Raw genomic sequence first — 18,192 nt, 5'->3', positions numbered from 1 at the left:
CCTCAGACTGGGGGAGACCTGGCCTTCGCCCCTCGAAAGGTTGAACAATTTGTTCATGCCTGGGCGACCCAATCTGGACATTAGCTAGAGAATTTGGTTCCCACTCCCATCCAGTTTCACTCTCTCCTTAAATTTTTCTTAAAATTAAATCATCTCCTTAAATTAGAATTTACATGCTACATATTTTGACAATTCATGTACATCATAGAATCATAAGTTGCCAGAGGAGAGAAGGACCATGTTCTGTGGGACTCTCCCATTTCTCAGAAATGCTTCTAAGGAGGATAATGGGGGGGGGGAAGAAGACGCAGAATGGGCCTCTCGCTGGCCCCCCATTCAGATCCGCTCCACTGCTGGATGTTTCAGACACTGGGTATTGCTTAAGATTCTGGTTGAAAGATGAAGTTCACCGTAAACAAAAAAGTTGGACAAATTGATGCATTCCAACCTCTTCACTTTAGTGAATGAACCCGAATGAGGGGTGTGGATGGGGGACACCTGGTAACCGCTTAACTGGTACGTCCTCCTCTGTACCGCAAAGAGGGGGGTCCTGGGGGATGATGCCCAGCTGGGGTCTCTGTGTCCCCACTGCTCCCTGTCCTGAGCTTGTGCATTCCTGAGCCCCTGGGAAGTAGGCTTGTTGGGAACGACTCAGGACACAACTGTAAGGTTTAAGTTTATTGAATTTCTTCCTCCTTCGGCTGCTGGAATCTCCTTGTTCTAGCCAGGCAAGTACCCAGTACCTAGTGCAAGTACTCCAGTCAAAGCCTGCTCTCTGTGTCAGATTTCACTCGTTATCCCTAACTGCTCAGGACCTTTAAGACACTGCATTGCCCCCTCCTCTACACCTGAGCCCCCTTCGTGGAATGGAAGGCTTCACGTCCTCGTGATGTAATGAATGTCCAGGCTGCGGAAGCAAAGAGGATGGTGGAGACCTTCCCTGGATCCTAAAATCACTCCCTTTTGGAGACTGCAGACTCTTGCTGTGTTTTCAGTTCCAGGCTGGGTTCTTTCCTAAGTGGAATTTGCATAAGATTTCTTTGAAAGCCGAGCAATTAAAAAGCCCATGAATATGTTATCGTAGCTAATATACTTGGCATTTACCCATTTGAAATTTAATTGAAGGAAAAGATTTGGGCCCAGCGTGTTGAACTTGGACTGTAACTTCAGTCTCTGCCCTGCCCCCATCTCCTCATCCTTTCTCACGCTGCTCCTTTTCCTCAGCTCTCATCCGCTTCTAGCACGCCAGGGAATTGACTTATTTATTATGCGTATTGTATTTCTCTACCTTTACTAGCTAGATTGCAAGCTTTATGGGGCACAGATCTTTGTGGGGCTCACCTTTGCATCCCAAGCATGTAGAACCATGCTTAACACATGGCTCAGTAGGTATCTGTTAGATTGATGACTGAATGCCTATTAGGACCCAACATGCGTAGAAGCAGCGACATCATGGAGACAAGCCCGATGGTGGTGATAACTTGTCCAGGTACTTATTTGTGAAAGGAAGGAGCTGAAGGCAGCCCTGCATTGAGATGGTTAAACTTCTTACATTTTTTATAAATTTTATGATAGTTTATAAAATTATATGTATATTTGTATATAATATGTATACAATTATTAAAATTCATAATTTTGTAATTTTAATAATTTAATACTTTTATTAAGGGAGATTTGAATGTCTCTATATGCTGTGAGAAGGAACCCAGTGGAGGGTCAGACGTCACCAACAGAGGGGAGAACAGGATGAGGGAGCACTGTCCCTACGGAGGCAGGGGCACAGGTGGAGGGGTTATGGGGACAGGAGGGCCCCCAGATTTTATTGCAGGGGCAGGCTGCGCTCTGGGGAGAACAGAGGTGGTGACCGCGGAACCCACTGCTAAGAATTGCTAGGATGTTGGTCTCCCCATGCTTGCAAAGCAAAGGTCTGGGTGCCAGGCTCTGCCAGGCTCCGTGTTGATGACAGTGACAGTCCTTCGTGGCTACGCGATCCCTGCAGGAGGGGAGGGGCTTGTGAGTCTTGGCCCTGCAGCAGTACAGCCTAGTGGAGCACAGCCCCTGTGCCGTGAGCTGAGGGCCCGTGAGTTCCGCTCTGCATCTCCATGTGGCAGGCTGGAGCGATGGGGCCCAGAGCCTGCTCTCTGACTTGTCTTCTCTGGGGTAGCTCCGTGTCTGGCTGTTCTCCACGCGTCTTTATGTAAGCGTCCGATGGATGGGGCTCGGATCCCACCCTCGTGCAATCACTTGCCTCTTATCCTGGGCACGTCCGGCATCCACGCTGGACATTTGGGAATGTTTATGCCTCTTACTTCCCATAGACCGTGTCATCCCATGACCTACGAGCTGACTCTCCACAGAAGCTTTGGTTTTCTGCTGATTCTCAAAGCAGGAATTGACTGCTGTTGGTACCCTAAGGGCCAAGGCCTGGGTCCAGGGTCCACGTAGCCACCATCTACACAGTAGTCTGCGTTCTTAAGGTGTGGTCCCTGACCAGCGCATCCACGTCACCTGGCCCTTGTTACAAATGCAGGTTCTCGGGCCCCATCCTACACTTACTAACACTCTGGGGTGGTGTCCAGCAACCTGTGTTTTAATAAGCCTTCCAGATGATTCCGTTACACACCCAAGTTTCAGAGCCCCTGATCTACACCCGACCTTAGCCGGCTTCCTGGCAAACACGTATCTATTCTCAGAAACGAGCCCGGGTGAGAGTCCACATGCTTCAAGGCCCACCTTGAAAAATACATTATTAAGAAAGCCATCCCTGCTGCTTGAAAAAACTCAGAGCTTATGTAATATATGTACACATATATACACATATATAATTATATAAAGTGTACACACATACATTATATAAATTAACCTATAATAACCTGTAAGAAATGACATAAAATTCTATGCTTTAGTTAAGTGGGGAAATTTTAATATGAGACCACATCTTTGTAATTTCTTTGACTAAGAAATAGGTCCATCTGTGATCTAACTATTCTCTAACATTTTTCATTACTTTTTAATTCCATCCTCAGTAATTAAAGAACAGGAAGAATAGAAATTCTCACTGTGGTTCAGGGAAATAAAAATAGTAGGGTTTACTCTAGGGCTATTGTTTGGATGAAAGGCAAGCTTGCCTGTGACCAAAACAGTCGATACAGTGGAGGGGACAAAAAGCTTTCCAGGGCTGAGAAAATAAATGAGATCAGAAATTGAAAGGTTTCATCTTGTTCTGAGTGACATTAATCAGAAACCATTAACGAGGCATGTTATAGTAACATGTCTAAAGGGTAAGAGGAAAAAAAATTCTCCGAGGAGAAAAGACCAGATAGATTACTTTTAAGTGGTATAAAATCAGATGGCTTCAGGTTTCTCCAATATATCCGTCTGCTTTGGGAAGAAGGGGCACTTTCTTATTCTGAGCTCTCATATAAGAGCGTGATATACACCACTACGGAATCCTGTCTGGCAGCTAATCTGAAAGGAAGACAATAGAAAGATGCTGTCAGATCCTCAAGCCACCAGAAAAGGTCTTAGCTCACCATGAATCTCAAGAACCGAATAAAAGGCAGAATTCCTATGTGTGTACCTTGTTGTTGAAAATATTGTCGAGACCAGCATTTGAAGGACTGCCTCCTTCAAAGGGCTTAGAAATTATGGGCTGTCTGGGGTGGCCTAAGTCCCAGGGCTCCAGATGAACATGGAATCTCCCTCTCCCGCTCTTTGCCCCATCTCTTGTTCTTTTTTTTTTTTTCTTTTTTTTTTTTTTGCTCCCGATCTTGTGTCTTGTCTCTGACAAGCTGGTGGTATAATTCAGTGTGAGTCCAAAGGCCTCATAATCAGGGGGGCTGATGGCATATACAGTCCTGGTCTGACTCTGAAAGTTCAAGAATCAGGAGTACTGATGTCTGAGAGTGAAGATGGATAACAGCCCAAGGAGAAACATGAAACCGCTCCGACAAGTGCTGTTGACTGATGCTCTGATCCCCACCCCAGCCACTCCTCTGTCCATGGGCTTTGGGACTCATCACCCAGCATCCATTTTAACCATGAAGGCTCCTCCCTGCCCTCCGTCAGACCCTTGACATCAAAATCCCCAATGTCCAGAAGCCTCTTGTGCCCTTTGTCTTCCATTTGGAACTCTTGGGCTTAAGTCTGCTCTATCTATTGGATGTTGTGATTTGGATAATGGTCACTCCTGGAGGTGACCAAACCGTCAGTTCTGTCTCGTTTTCCTAATCCTTAGACTGTATGAGTCTTTGGTTCTTCCTTCCCTATTGGCGTTGGTCATCTCTGGCTATGGGAAGGTCTTCATAGTGCAGGGTTAGAGTATACCTGTGATAAAATTCAGAGCGAAAGTCCCTGGTCTCGTGTAGATAGAATAGGCTTTGGGATTTCACCGACTGGTCTTTAATCTGGATGCATCTATTTCAGGTGGCCAACAGTTCAGATGAATGCTTCTGGATATAACGGGGAGCCTTCCCTGCTCTAGCAGACGCTTTTGCTAGGGAGACCACAGTAGACAGACATGGTCCCTATCTCCATGAAGTTTATAGTCAGGCAGAAAAACCATTCATTTAATAAGTAATTACCAATGGGATGAGTGTGAAAAGATAGGACAAGGGGAGAATAGAGGAGAAGATAACAGGGGAATATATGCTACTCTAGGGAGTTGGGAAGTGCCTCCCTAAGGAAACGATGTTGAAGACTTGAAAAATATGTTGAATTTAGATAGGCCAAGAAGGTGTGGAAGTGGAGTGTAAGAGTAAAAGAATATTCCAGACAGTTTTGGCTGTATGAGATGATTAAGTTGTAGAGATCTGTTAGACAGCATAGTACTTATAGTTAACAATGCATTGCATACTTAAAATGATGCTAAGACGGTAGATCTTATGTTGTGTTCTTTTCAAAAAAGGTTTGTTTGTTTATCTATTGAGATATAATTGACATACATCACTGTGTAAGTTTAAGGTGCACAGTAATAATAAGTAAAGAGTGGAGGAGGAAACGTTTGGAAGTGATGTGTATGTTTATAGCATAGATTGTGGTGATGGTTTCCCAGGGGTATACTTATCTCCAAACTCATCAAGTCGTATATGTTAAATATGTACAGCTTTTTAATGTCAATCATGCCTCAATAGACTGGTCTTAAAAAGAAAAAGGATATTTCAGGCAGAGAGAAAAGCATGTGCAAACGTTTGGAATTCTGGGAAGGAAATATATTCTGGGAACTGCGAGGCGTTCCAGGTGGCTGGAACAGGTAAAGGGAGAGGGAAATATGTTAGATGTAGTGGCAGCGATCTAGTGGCGTTAGATTATGCAAGACTTGTAAACAAGAATTTGGCTTTCTCGTAAGGACCACTGTGGACGTTTTGAAAGAAAAAAAAAAAGACATATGCGATATAAGAGACATACATCTGTGTGTGTATGTGTATCTACACATAGTCCCATGTTTTACCCATAACCCAGATCCTCTGGAGGCATTTAAGGGGAGCGAGGTTATCAGAATTTTTTTTTTTTTAATAAGAGGACCATTATGACTGCCGTGTGGAGAATGGATGATAAAGCTGGATGGACTCAGAGGAGGGGCAGTGAGAGAGCCTGGACTATGGTTGGGGCAGTGGGAGAGAAATGGACAAATTCAGAAGGCAGGATAGACAGGATCTGAGGATTGAGTGTACAGAGGGGATGAAGGGAAGCGGGGGTCAAGGCTGACTCTGAAGTCACTAGCTTGAACAATTGGGCGTTGCTGTTCTCTGAGAGGCACCGTTGGAGGATGCCTGGGAGAAGGCAGAAGATCATGCTTTCTGTTTGAGGTATGGTCAGTCTGAAGTTCCTGACACTGCCCAGTTCATCCAGCAGGCAGTTGGTTGTGTGGAGATTAAGCTAAGGGCAGAGGACAAAGCTTGAGATAGACTTGAGCATCTTTGCTACCTAGATCATATTTGAAGTTGCCAGAGGCAACAGGTTGCATAGAGAAATGAGAAGAGGGGATAAGACAGAAGTCCAGGAAACAAGCAACATTTAAGGTGTGGAAGGAGTGGCTGGAAAGGAAACTGAGAAGAAGGGACCCAGAATAAGAGAAAAACCAAGAGAGAGTGGATTTGAGAAGAGTGTGTATACATACCCAAAGCAGGCATGGGGAGGAAGGGATGGATCTGGGCACCATTCAGGAGACATGATGAACAGGAGCTGGTGGATGATTGAACATGAGGAATGAATGAGAGGGGAGTGTGGGGTAGCTCCCAGGTTTCTGAGCAACCGGGTGGATTCACTTAGAGGACACTGGCAGAGAAGAAGGTCTGTAGGTGGGAATTCGAGAAGTTCCATTTTAGAAACATTGAGTTTGAGGAGTAACAGTCCTCTGTGACCTGGCAGTGAGATGTTGAGGGAGCACGGGCGTAGGACGGGGTCCCAACCAAGAGCAGGAATTGGGACGAGGTTCCAGGGGAAGTATGGGGTGTTCACCGTGCCACTCTGGGCTCCACTGGACAGTGGGGCTCAGGGTTTAGGCTGACTTATCTCTAAAGTGTATTGCCATCCTCTTAAATAAGAAAAGCTGAAAAAACACACATATGCATATACACACCCCGCCCCCCAAACAAGCCTTCCACAAGAGACTTTCCCAAGGACGGCCAGCAACATCATGTCAGTTTGTAGAATAAAATGGTTTCCATAGAGTTTCTAAAATCTTTAATGATAATTTTGTACCGGCTGGGAATTCCACCCCGAGTGGATGAAGGGTTTAGATGATACTGCCTCTTGTTACTTTTTTTTCCCCTCAAAACAAGTTGGAGAATGAAGAATTGTCATTACAGTTTATGTTAATTTCTTTTATTTTTATTCAACATTTTATTATGGAAAAGTTGAAACATACACAAAAATAGAACAGTCTAATGAATCCAAATGTACAAATCATTCAGCTTCAACAAATAGCAACATTTTGCTGTGTGTTTCTCAGTTGCCGCCTCTCAGCTTTTAAAAAGCAAATCCCTAGACATCATATCTTTCTGCCTATAAAAACTCTAGAGTGCATTTCTAATATATAAAGACTTTTCTAAAGCGTGGGCTCAAAGTAAATTTACACATAGTAAAATCCATTACCGGTTCATGTTTCTCAAAAATATTTCTCAAAATTCTGTGAGATTTTCTCAGCAACGAAAACAACGACAAATGCGATTTGTAGACCTTTCCAAACAAGGTCTACAAATTGCATTTGGTTGATATGCCTCTTTTGAGTTTTTTGAATTTTTAATTGAAGTATAGTTGACTTACAATGTTGTGTTAGTTTCAAAGTGATTCAGTTATATATATTTTCAGGTCATTGTAAAGATATTGAATAGAGTTCCCTGTGCTATACAGTAAATCCTTGGTGTTTATCTATAATATATAGTGGTGTGTGTCTGTTAATCCCATACTCCCAATTTATCCCTCCCCACCCAGATTCCTCTTAAGTATCTTTTAATCTAAACATTTCCCCTCACCTTTATTATTCTCGCGTCATTCATCTACTGAAGACGCCAAACCATCTGCCTTGTAAAATTTTGCACAATCTGGACTTCACGGATTGAGTCCACTTAATGTCTTCAACATGTTCCTCTAATCTCCATTTTCTCTAAGCCGTATTAGATCTAGAAGGTTGATTAGACTCAGTTTCCTTCTTTCCAGCCCTTCCTTCTTTCCCACAAGAACACTTCAGGTGATGCTGTAGGTGATGCTGTAAACTTCCTATCACATCACATTAGGAGATGCATACCATCTGGTTGTCTGGATTTTAGTGATGTTAAGATTCAACAGTAGGTCCATGTGTTTTCAGACTGATTTATCCATTATAAAATTCCCCACTCAACCTTTCACCTCATGGTTTTAGCAGCCGCTAATGATCATTGCCCAGATCCTTTGTTTCATTAGGGTTTACGAAATGGTGATTTTTAAATTTTACATTCATCCTGCACCTCTAAGCCATAATTCTACTAAAAATGAACTTAACCTCATCAACGATTTGGATACTCTGAAATATAGTTGAAACAGGAAAGCCCGGATAAATGCTTGATTCTTTCCTTTTATTTAAACAGTTTTAGAATATTGATTTGGTGCCATAGCAGCCTCCAAAGGTGACCAATAGGCTCTTTTCCAGTAGTGTTATTTTTAAAAAATATATTGGAGAATGGACTTGAGGACACGGGGAGGGGGAAGGGTAAGCTGGGACAAAGTGAGAGAGTGGCATGGACATACATACACTACCAAACGTAAAATAGATAGCTAGTGGGAAGCAGCCGCATAGCACAGGGAGATCAGCTCGGTGCTTTGTGACCACCTAGAGGGGTGGGATAGGGAGGGTGGGAAGGAGGGAGATGCAAGAGGGAAGAGATATGGGAACATATGTATATGTATAGCTGCCTCACTTTGTTATAAAGCAGAAACTAACACACCATTGTAAAGCAATTATACTCCAATAAAGATGTTAAAAAATATATATATATTTTTTTATGTTTCTAAATCCATTACAGTCATTATTCATTTTTTGCCCATTCTGTATGTGTTTTTATTAAAGTCTTATTTAATACAGGAAAATGCAGATTTTCAGTCTTCAGTCTAATGGGTTTCACAGTTACATACATCCCAATAATCACCTCCCCAAACATGATATTGAGCATTTCCTTTGCCTGAGAAAAGTCCCTTGTTGCCACTTTCCTATCTTTTCTCTCTACTCCCCTACACCACCCGCTCCAGGCAACCATTTTCTGATTTTTATCACCATAGGTTAGTTGTGTCTGTTCTAGAACTTCCCATAAATGGAATCAAACCTTATATACTCTAATCTTTTAACTAATTAATGTTTTTGAGATTCCTCCATGTTGTTTTTATTTCTGAGAAGTACTCCATTGTGTGAAAATAGGATCATTTGTATATTAAGTTTTTTGCTCAAGGATAGTTGGGTTCTTTCCAATTTAGGACTGTTATGAACATACATGTTAAAGTCTTTTTTGGACGTATGTTTAAATTTTATTGGGTAAGTACATAAGAATTTAATAGCTAGAATGTAGTGAAGATGTATGTTTCACTTTTTAAGAAATGGTCAAACAAGTGTCTAAAGCGTTTGTACCATTTTCCCCTCACGCCACCATTGTATGAGAGGTCCAGGTGTCCACATCTTTGCCAGTATTTGGTATTGTCGGTATTTATTTTAACGAATCCAGTAGGTTTAAAGTGGTACCTCGGTGTGGTTTCCATTTACATTTCCTTGATAGCTTGTGCCTTGATTTCCTTGTGCCTATGGATAATTTGCACATCTTCTTTTGCCCATTTTTAACCATCGTGTTATTTTATTTTTATTTTATTTGTAGGCATTCATTATATGTGTTCTGGGTATGATCTTTTTTTCAGATATACATACTGTGAATATTTTTCTCTGGCCTGTGGCTTGTTTATTCATTTTCCACTATATTTTCTTCTGGAAGCTTTATGGTTCTAGCTTTTACCTTTGGGTCTATGATCCATACAACCCTGAAGAGAACAAAAGAGAATATCTTGAGGTAGGCAATACTTTTTGGACTGGGTACAGAAAACGTTAACAGTTTTTTTAGCAAAGTGATCAATTGGATTTAATCAAAATTTAAAATTTCAGCTCATCAAAGCATAACCTTTAAAAATGTATAGGCAAGCCACACACTGGGAGAAGTATATCTGACAAAGGAATCTTATCCAGATTATATATAACACAACCTAAAAGTCAAGACTAAAAAATGGCAAAACACCTGAACAGCCACTTCGCAGAGCTTCCTTGCTTTCTGGCCCAAGAGGTTCCAGACTTGTCCCGTATATTTTATGTCTCAAACCTGGAATCAGCCATTACTCTAAGGATCCGTGATTCCTTCTAGTGGGAAATTAGAGACCAGAGTCTTGTCAGTGAAGGTGCTCGCTGCTACTGGATTGTTATCTTGTCTGAGACTTTTCAAAAAGTTGGACAATACTGACTTTTTTAGAAAGAGAAATGTAAGTCGTTCTTTCATATGAATATTTCCACTTCAAATTTGTGATTACGGGATTTTTACTTCTTTGATTTTATACTTATCTTTCACTGAAAGCCTTACTATAATATACATAGAATGTCATATTCTTATTGACATAATTTCTTATTTGCTTTATTCTACTGTATATATTATATATGTATGTATATATATTCAAAATAAGAATGCTAGCTAACAAGTTGACTGAATGAAATTCAGTGTTTCTTTATGGTTTATTTTGTCCTTAGAATGTATTCCACTAGTCATGTGTGGTCAATGCTCTGTGTTTTAAAGGTATTTGAAATCATTTTTCTCTCTGTGGTTATGCCACCTCCTTGATATAGGATGTTAGAGCCAAATGACAATGAACAACAAAATTTACTTTTCTAAAAAATTTTGCTGAGGTTACAAGTCAGTTGACAACTTATTTGACCTGAAGTTTCGGCTATTTTTTAAGATTATCTTTTTGTTTGTTTTTTTTTGTTTTTTGCGGTGCACGGGCCTCTCCCTGCTGTGGCCTCTCCCGTTGCGGAGCACAGGCTCCGGACGCGCAGGCTCAGCGGGCATGGCTCACGGGCCCAGCCGCTCCGCGGCATGTGGGATCTTCCCGGACCAGGGCACAAACCCGCGTCCCCTGCATCGGCAGGCGGACTCTCAACCACTGCGCCACCAGGGAAGCCCAAGACTATGTTTTTTAAGAGCAGTTTTAGGTTCACAGCAAAATTGACAGCACAGTAGAGAGATTTCCCCACAGATACATAGCCTCTCCCATTATAACATCCCTGACCAGAGTGGTACACGTGTTACAGTAGATGAACCTACACTGACACATCCTAATCACCCAAAGTCCATAGTTTACATTATGTTTCATTCTTGGTGGTGTACATTTTACGGGTTTGGGCAATAACAGGTATCCATCCTTGTAGTGTCATACACAGTATTTTCACTGCCCTAAAATTTTACTGTGCTCCACCTGTTCATCCCTCCCACCCACCCCCAGCCCCTGACAACCACTGATCTTTTTACTGTCTCCATAGCTTTGTATCTTCTAACATGTCCATTTGTAATTGTACAGTATGTAGCCTTTTCAGATTGGCTTCGTTCACGTAGTAATTTGCATTTAAAGTTCCCCCATGTCTTTTCGTGACTTGATTGCCCATTTCTTTTTAGTGCTGAATAATATTCCGTTGTTTGGATGTACCACAGTTTACTTATCCATTCCTCTACTAAAGGATATCTTGATTGCTTCCAAGATGTGGAAATTATGAATAAAACTGCTCTACGTGCCTGTGTGTAATTTTGGCAACACTGTATAATCATAGCAGTGCGGGCCGAGCCCTCTGTTTTTAGGCTGATTTCTACCCAGCACCCTCTCAGGCTTTTGGTTCTGTGATGTCCAGCAACCCACACTGCCAGAGGAGCTGCACGTCTGGACTGCTGCTTCACGTGGATTCATTTTGTGTGTAAATCTGTCCCAGCCCACCTTCACTGTGGCTGAGCTCGTGTATCTGATTCACCGGGGGCTCTAGGATTGTTATTGTTGTTAGAGTATTGGAAAAAAAAATTCAAGAACTGCCAAGCATAAAAAAAAAAAAATACTCCTCCCTTCCCCTCCCCTGCAAAAAAGCATCATATTGATTGTCAAAGCTAAATTAAATCATTGCATACCAGAGCTAAACCAGGGACTTCGCTGGTGGCGCAGTGGTTAAGACTCTACGCTCCCAATGCAGGGGGCCCGGGTTCGATCCCTGGTCAGGGAACTAGATCCCACACGCCTGCCACAACTAAGAGTTCGCATGCCACAACTAAGGAGCCGGCGAGCCACAACTAAGGAACACACCTGCCACAACTAAGAGCCGGCACAACCATAAATAAATAAATAAACAAAGCTAAACCACAGAGGAAAAATTACCCATATAGGGGTAAAGACAGGACCCCAAAAATTCTGAAAGTGGGCAGAGAATGTCAAGAAACACCTACACCATCATCAATAAGTTGAGGGACACCAGGGCGAAGAGAAGGGAGGCCCTGGTGAGAAGAACCCACAGGCTTGACCTTCTCTATAACCTTCACTGTTGCAGTACTTTTTTGCACCACAGTTAGTCTGTATTCAGTTAGTCTGTACTCGGTGCTTAAGAAGAAATTCGGGCATTTCCCACAAATGCCATGACGTTTAAATGGGAGAGAGAAACACTTAATAATATCTGCTGTTGGTTGGCACTAACATTGGGCCAGACACTGTGCCCGTAGGCACTTTACAAACATGAGGTTATTCAGTCCCCATGAGCATCCTGTGAATTAGTCATTATCGATGCCATTTTACGGATGACGCTGGGATTGTTAGGAGGCAAGTAATTTGTCCAAGATCTTACAGCTGATAAATGGAAGAGCCAGAAGTCAACCCCAATCTGTCTGACTCTAAAGCTCTCTGAGGTTTTCGCTCACCTATTGCTTAGAATATTTATTCATCCAGAGCACTGCATCCCTCCACCCTGTGAATGGAGGTGACAACACTGCTGATTATGTAATGATGTCATCATATAATAGGTGCTCAAGACGTTGGTTGTATATAATACATATCATAAAGTACTTCCATTTGCAATAGATTCAGTGCTCATAATTCCTGTGTAGACACCCAGATAGATACGATGCCCATCCACCTCTATCATGTAATACACTATCTCATATATAGAGAACTGTAGTTATGCAATAAACAAAAACGTGTTTGAAGCAGCATGAAATTGGATTTCCTCATCCATAAATTGTGTGATATTTATGTGTAAGTTATAGTTTGAGAACCGGAACCACGATGTTGATATTTTTATAAATGGTGTCTAATGTATTTCTATTAAGGGGAGATACATTTGCCTTGCTGAAATGTGTTATCATAATAGCCAAACCATCTACTCTACCACTGGAAAATATTGTGGTATTCCATCTGGAATTTCACTTGCCTGCTCCCAGACTGCCAGATCTATTGTCAATTATTGTAGGCATCTGTGAGTTATTTATAGGAAGCATCCATCTGTTTTTACAACTCTGAAAAGTCTGTCACTCTCATTCATCTCCCTGGGAATAAAGCAATAATTTGATTCTCTATAAATGTGAACCTGAATTTACACCATCCTCTCCAGTTAAGACTGTAGTGATATGGGTGGTCTATAGCTCTGGGTTTCTGGGGCAGGAGGCTGGAAGGTAGCATGCTTGCCTGGTGTGTTTGTTGCCATTTTCCACTATCTCTACACGAAAGGGGGTGGGAATCAACCTGTCCCTATTCTACAATATTTAGGGCATAATTGTCTCGTTCCCTGTACCACGTAGGCTTGTGGAATGCCATGCCACAAAGAACAGCCACCAGGATCCTGAGCCACTGAATTCAGCCCAGGATCCAGTAGTGGGGTGGATGTCTGCAAACATGGGCCTTGGGCACTGCGATGTGCTCAGCTTTCAGGAAAACTGCCACTGCAAAGTTTTTAGGGCTTCAACAGGAAAATAGTTGAATGTCTGGGGGCCTCTCAGATATTTGCTGTCGTGCAGAGAGCCAGTTGGACAAACCCAGGTTATCCATCCTTGGCATCCCATCTTTTGGCCCATTGAAGGAGAGCTTGCCTGAGAAACGTCAGTGTTTTATCCCCTCTTCCCTTGCTAAGGTGCCAAGGAGGGAGCCATCCTTAGTCAGCTGCCTGGGGTCCTATGGAACCAAGGCTGTTTGGGCCTAGAAATCTGATGCTTCCAGGGTCAGGGAAGTGGGCAGTGGGAAGAGAGCTTGAAGAATCACTAAAATGAGAACATAAGGGGCATGAGGAGGAATCGGGGCTGGAGTGTGTAGCCAGAGGATTGGAGAGCTGGGAAGACCAGAGGGAGAAATGATGGACCGGGCAAGCAATGTGGAGAGAAATCCTGGAGGAGTACCGGAGACAGGTGGGTTCCAGTGCCCTGGGCTGGCTCCCTCACGCATTCTGCAGCATGATGCTTGCATGGGCTGGCTGCACTTAAAGGCCCTCAGAATAGGGCAACCCTTCACTCAGCTGCAGCCTCCACTGAGGGAGCCAGATTCAAGCATGAAAGCACCTCTGACATCTCTTTATCATGTTCTGAAAATGGAAAGTTTGTGCCGGAGACTCTTCCCAGGTGGAACCATTTGTCCTTAAAGATCATTTCCTAAGTATTACATACCAGCCTAGCTCAGCAAGGAAACTCTTTGTTTATGCTAATGGCCTTTATTTTTGTGGAAGCTCTTATTTAAGCCAGTTAGTTTTGGGGAAAGAAGTCTAAGTGGACATATGGTGAGTGGATTTGCCGAAGGTTACCCTCAGCTTTGAAGCCACCATTCGTCCACGTGCAAAATGCCATGTAGGGGCACATCTTCCAGGGACAGCCACGCATAGCCACTGTCTGCTTCACCGAGCATGAAACGGCACCTCGTTTGACTATTTTGTAATTAATCCCCTCCCCGCTTTGGAAAATCTAAAAGGGAAATATATTGTGCATTTGACAACGCCATAAATTTTAAAGTACTCACGCTTAGAAATACATCTATATGTTTCCTCTATGTGACAGAAATGGGAGGCATTAAAACCTCACATATGTTTTCTGACTGGCATTTAGAGTCTTTTTAACCTTTTGGTGACACATTCAAATTCCACTCCTCCTACAAGAACAACCATGTAGGATATTACAAAGGTCCATTCTATTGATGCAAAGAGGCCAAAAGAATGTGCAGATTTCAGTGAAAGGGTATCATTTTCTTTTAAAAATGTTTTTTACCTCCACTGATGCTCATACCAAGTTCTCCTGTTTTGCTCACCCAGAAAATCAGCCAGTCCTTTGGGCTTAGAATGGTTGTGGCAAATTTGGGGCTCTTTTTTGGAAAGTTATCAAAGATAAATTAGCCCAGAGGCAAGATGCTCAGTCTTCTTAAAGAACTGGCAGCTATGACAAACTCTAGTAAAGCTGTTAAGAAGAGATCTGTATCCAGGCAGGAAAGTGGGAGGCACAACTTCTTAAGATCCAGATGATGGAAGAGTTGGATGGGCTTGAGGGAGTTGGTTGATGTTCCAGTTCTATTTGCAGAGAAAATAGCCCCAGGGAATTCCCTGGTGGTTCAGTGGTTAGGACTCCACTGCAGGGGGTCCGGGTTCAATCCCTGGTCGAGGAACTAAGATCCCGCAAGCCATGTGGCACAGACAAAAAAAAAAAGAAAGTAGCCCCAAAATGAGTGGATTAAAATAATAGCCATCATTTCATTATCTCTCCTGTGAGTGGGGAATTCAGACAGGGCACAATGTGTTGTGAGATGAATTATGCCCCCCTTCCCCAAGAGATGTTGAAGTCCTAACTTCCGGTACCTGGGATTGTGGCCTTGTTTGGAAATAAGGTCTCTGCAGATGTAATCAAGGTAAAATGAGGTCATTAGGGCCGGCCCTAATCCGGTATGACCAGTGTTCTGATAAGAAGAGGCGAAGACACAGACACATAGTGAGAACATCTTGTGACAACAGGAGCAGACATTGGAGCGATGCAGCTGCAAGCCAAGGAATGCCAAGGAGCACAGATAACTGATGGCCAAGGAAGGGTTCAGAGAGAGCGCGGTCCTACCAATACCTTGGTGGACTTCCAGCCTCCAGAACTCTGAGAAAATACATTTCTGTTTTCAGCCCCCCAGTTTGAGGTCTTCATCACAGCAGTCCAAAGAAACTAATACATGTATTGTGGGGATGGTTTGTCTCTGGTCCACCATGCCTGGGGCCTTAGCTAGAAAGACTTAAAGGATGGGAGTTGGAACCATCTAGAATATTCATGCACATGTCTGGCAGCTGGTGCTGGCTTTTAACTGTCTCCTGAGCTTGGCTCCCAGGTAGGACGCCTCCACATGGCTCTCCAGGTCGTCTCCCGGGTGGGCTGGTTTGGGCACCTTCTCAACATGATGAGACTAAGCATCTCAAAAGAGCCCAATGGAAGTTGCATCACCTTTTATGACCTTGCCACCCAAGTCACCCAGTGTCATGTCTACTGTAGTCACAATTCAGGGGAAGCCTGGGGTTCACAAGGAGGGGACATAGACCCCACTTCTGGACGGGCAGAATCACATTACAAAAGAGCATGTGGAATGGAAGAGATGGTTGCGGCAATTTTGGGGGAAATATAATCTACACATTGGAAAGTGTTTTCCACTTCCTCTTGGGTGGATTAGACATCCACCATCCAATGGCAGGGGGCTGAGATAGTCTCTTCAGTCTCTCCTCCCTCCCTTCCCCTGTTGACTCTGCCATCTCCTTTATGGGTTGTCCCTGCTGCCACGTCTGGTTCTTGCAACCTTGGTCTGGTCTTCCACCCTAGAAGGAGTTACATTTAGTCCAATAGGCATGTCTGGAGTCCTGCATGCAAGAAAGTGAGCTAAGTGTCGCATCAGGCCCCGTGTCGGCAGAGAGGGGAAAGGTTGCAGGCTGGGAGGACTTGCGGTGATGGAGAACAGTGACAGGTGTGCAGCTGACCGCGGTACAGGCCAGATGTGATTTAGTGCTGCATGTCACGTGGAAGCAAAGTGGTGGGGAATCAGGAGATCGAAAGAGGGTTCCTGGTGGAGGTGGTGAGGATTGGTTCCATTTCTGGGTCCCCCTATGACAGATGCTGCAAGACTGCCTTGCAGGACAAGGTGGGGTCTGCGGGTCTCTGCCCCTGACGTCTCTCTGTGCCCCTCAGATTCCTCACCTGTTCCCGTGACCCCTCCACTCTGCTGTAACCGTACCTCAGCTTCATTTCTTACTCTGACAGAAGACGCAGTTTTCCAATTCAGAGAAGGCAGGAACCACCCAGGTTCTAGAAGAGACTGGCCTCTCTGATAACACTGACTGAGGGCTGACTGCCTCAGAAGCAGCAAGGTGTGTCCTTAACATACTGTAGCTAAAAACTGGCTTCCTTGGTCAGCAGGGATACTGGTGACGCTCACAGAATGTGTGTGCTGATCTCACCCACGTGGAGACACAACAGCTGTGCTCGCCTTTTCTCTTATCTGCATTTGGTGGTAGTTTGTGGTTTCCAGGGTGACTTTTGGGTTTGTCTGGAAGCTTTTGATTCTTTTTTTATCTAGGGTGTGCTGGCACTCTGAGAGGCCTGGGGGTTTCAGGTCTCTGACATCATAGAGCTGACAGTCTGGTTGGGGGATCATACAGTAACTAACTAAACACACACAGACAGACAGTGATGCCTTGAGATGCGTTACATGAAGGAAGAGCACTAAGTGCTCGGGGAGAGCACAGGGGATGGTAGGCTGTCCCCAGGGTGGTAGGCCGGGGACATTTGTGGTCAGGGAGGATCTGTCTCGGGAATGATATTGAAGCATGACTGGAAGGAGGAAGGAGACAGCAGAGGACAGAATTCGCAGGGCCTCGAGCTCCAGAGACACGTGGGTTGGTTGAGCTCCAGGCAGGGATGGCTGAGCAGATCGGTCAGCGTGCAGACTGAGAGCGAAGAGGTCAGAAAGGCAGGAAGGGCCCAGATCATGTGGGGCCCCAGAGTCCACCATGCACGTTGGGTACGTGGTTCTCATTGAAGGGAGAACCACGTGACCCACAACACACGTGGATGAGAGGCAGAGCTAAGGGAGACGGGCTGGTCCAATTGCAGTGGAAATCCCTGATTTGGTGGTAGGGGCTTTGCTCTCTTTTATTTAAAAGGTCAGGGCTTCCCTGGTGGCGCAGTGGTTGAGAGTCCGCCTGCCGATCCAGCGGACACGGGTTCGTGCCCTGGTCCGCGAAGATCCCACATGCCGCGGAGCGGCTGGGCCCGTGAGCCATGGCCGCTGAGCCTGCGCGTCCGGAGTCTGTGCTCCACAACGGGAGAGGCCACAGCAGTGAGAGGCCCGCGTACCGCCAAAAAAAAAAGGTCAAGGCCACCCTCTGACAATCAGACTCTTTGAGTCTCTGCAGGACGAGGGCTTGGCAGGGGTGACCAGAAATGGGGTCTCCCCGGGGCCTGGGAACCTCATTGGCGGTGAAGGTATGGTCTTCGCTAGTCCCTCTGGGAGCCCTGAGTTCGGGTCTTGTGCTATCATTGCATCACGCCATGCCATCTTAAGAAAGGCCCTTCCACCTGTGAGAGCATCTCTGAAAGCCAGTCAGAGCCCGGCTGAATTTTAAACCTAGAACACTTCTTCTGTTGTAGGTGAAGTCCCTAGAGGTCTCGAGGGTCA

At 44.3% G+C, this 18,192-nt stretch overlaps 1 protein-coding gene across 1 annotated transcript in view; it reads left to right on the top strand.

The window, feature by feature from the left end:
* GALNT17 (polypeptide N-acetylgalactosaminyltransferase 17) overlaps positions 1-18,192 on the top strand; it is a 447,113-nt gene that overhangs the window by 353,406 nt on the left and 75,515 nt on the right. The gene's annotated exons all lie outside the window — the stretch shown is intronic.

This window comes from Monodon monoceros, unplaced genomic scaffold, assembly GCF_005190385.1.
Source record: "Monodon monoceros isolate NGI ecotype Baffin Bay Population unplaced genomic scaffold, NGI_Narwhal_1 Super_Scaffold_13, whole genome shotgun sequence".
NCBI lineage: Eukaryota > Metazoa > Chordata > Mammalia > Artiodactyla > Monodontidae > Monodon > Monodon monoceros.
The sequence above is the reverse complement of the archived record's forward strand: the minus strand, read 5'-3'. Positions and strand labels throughout refer to the sequence as shown.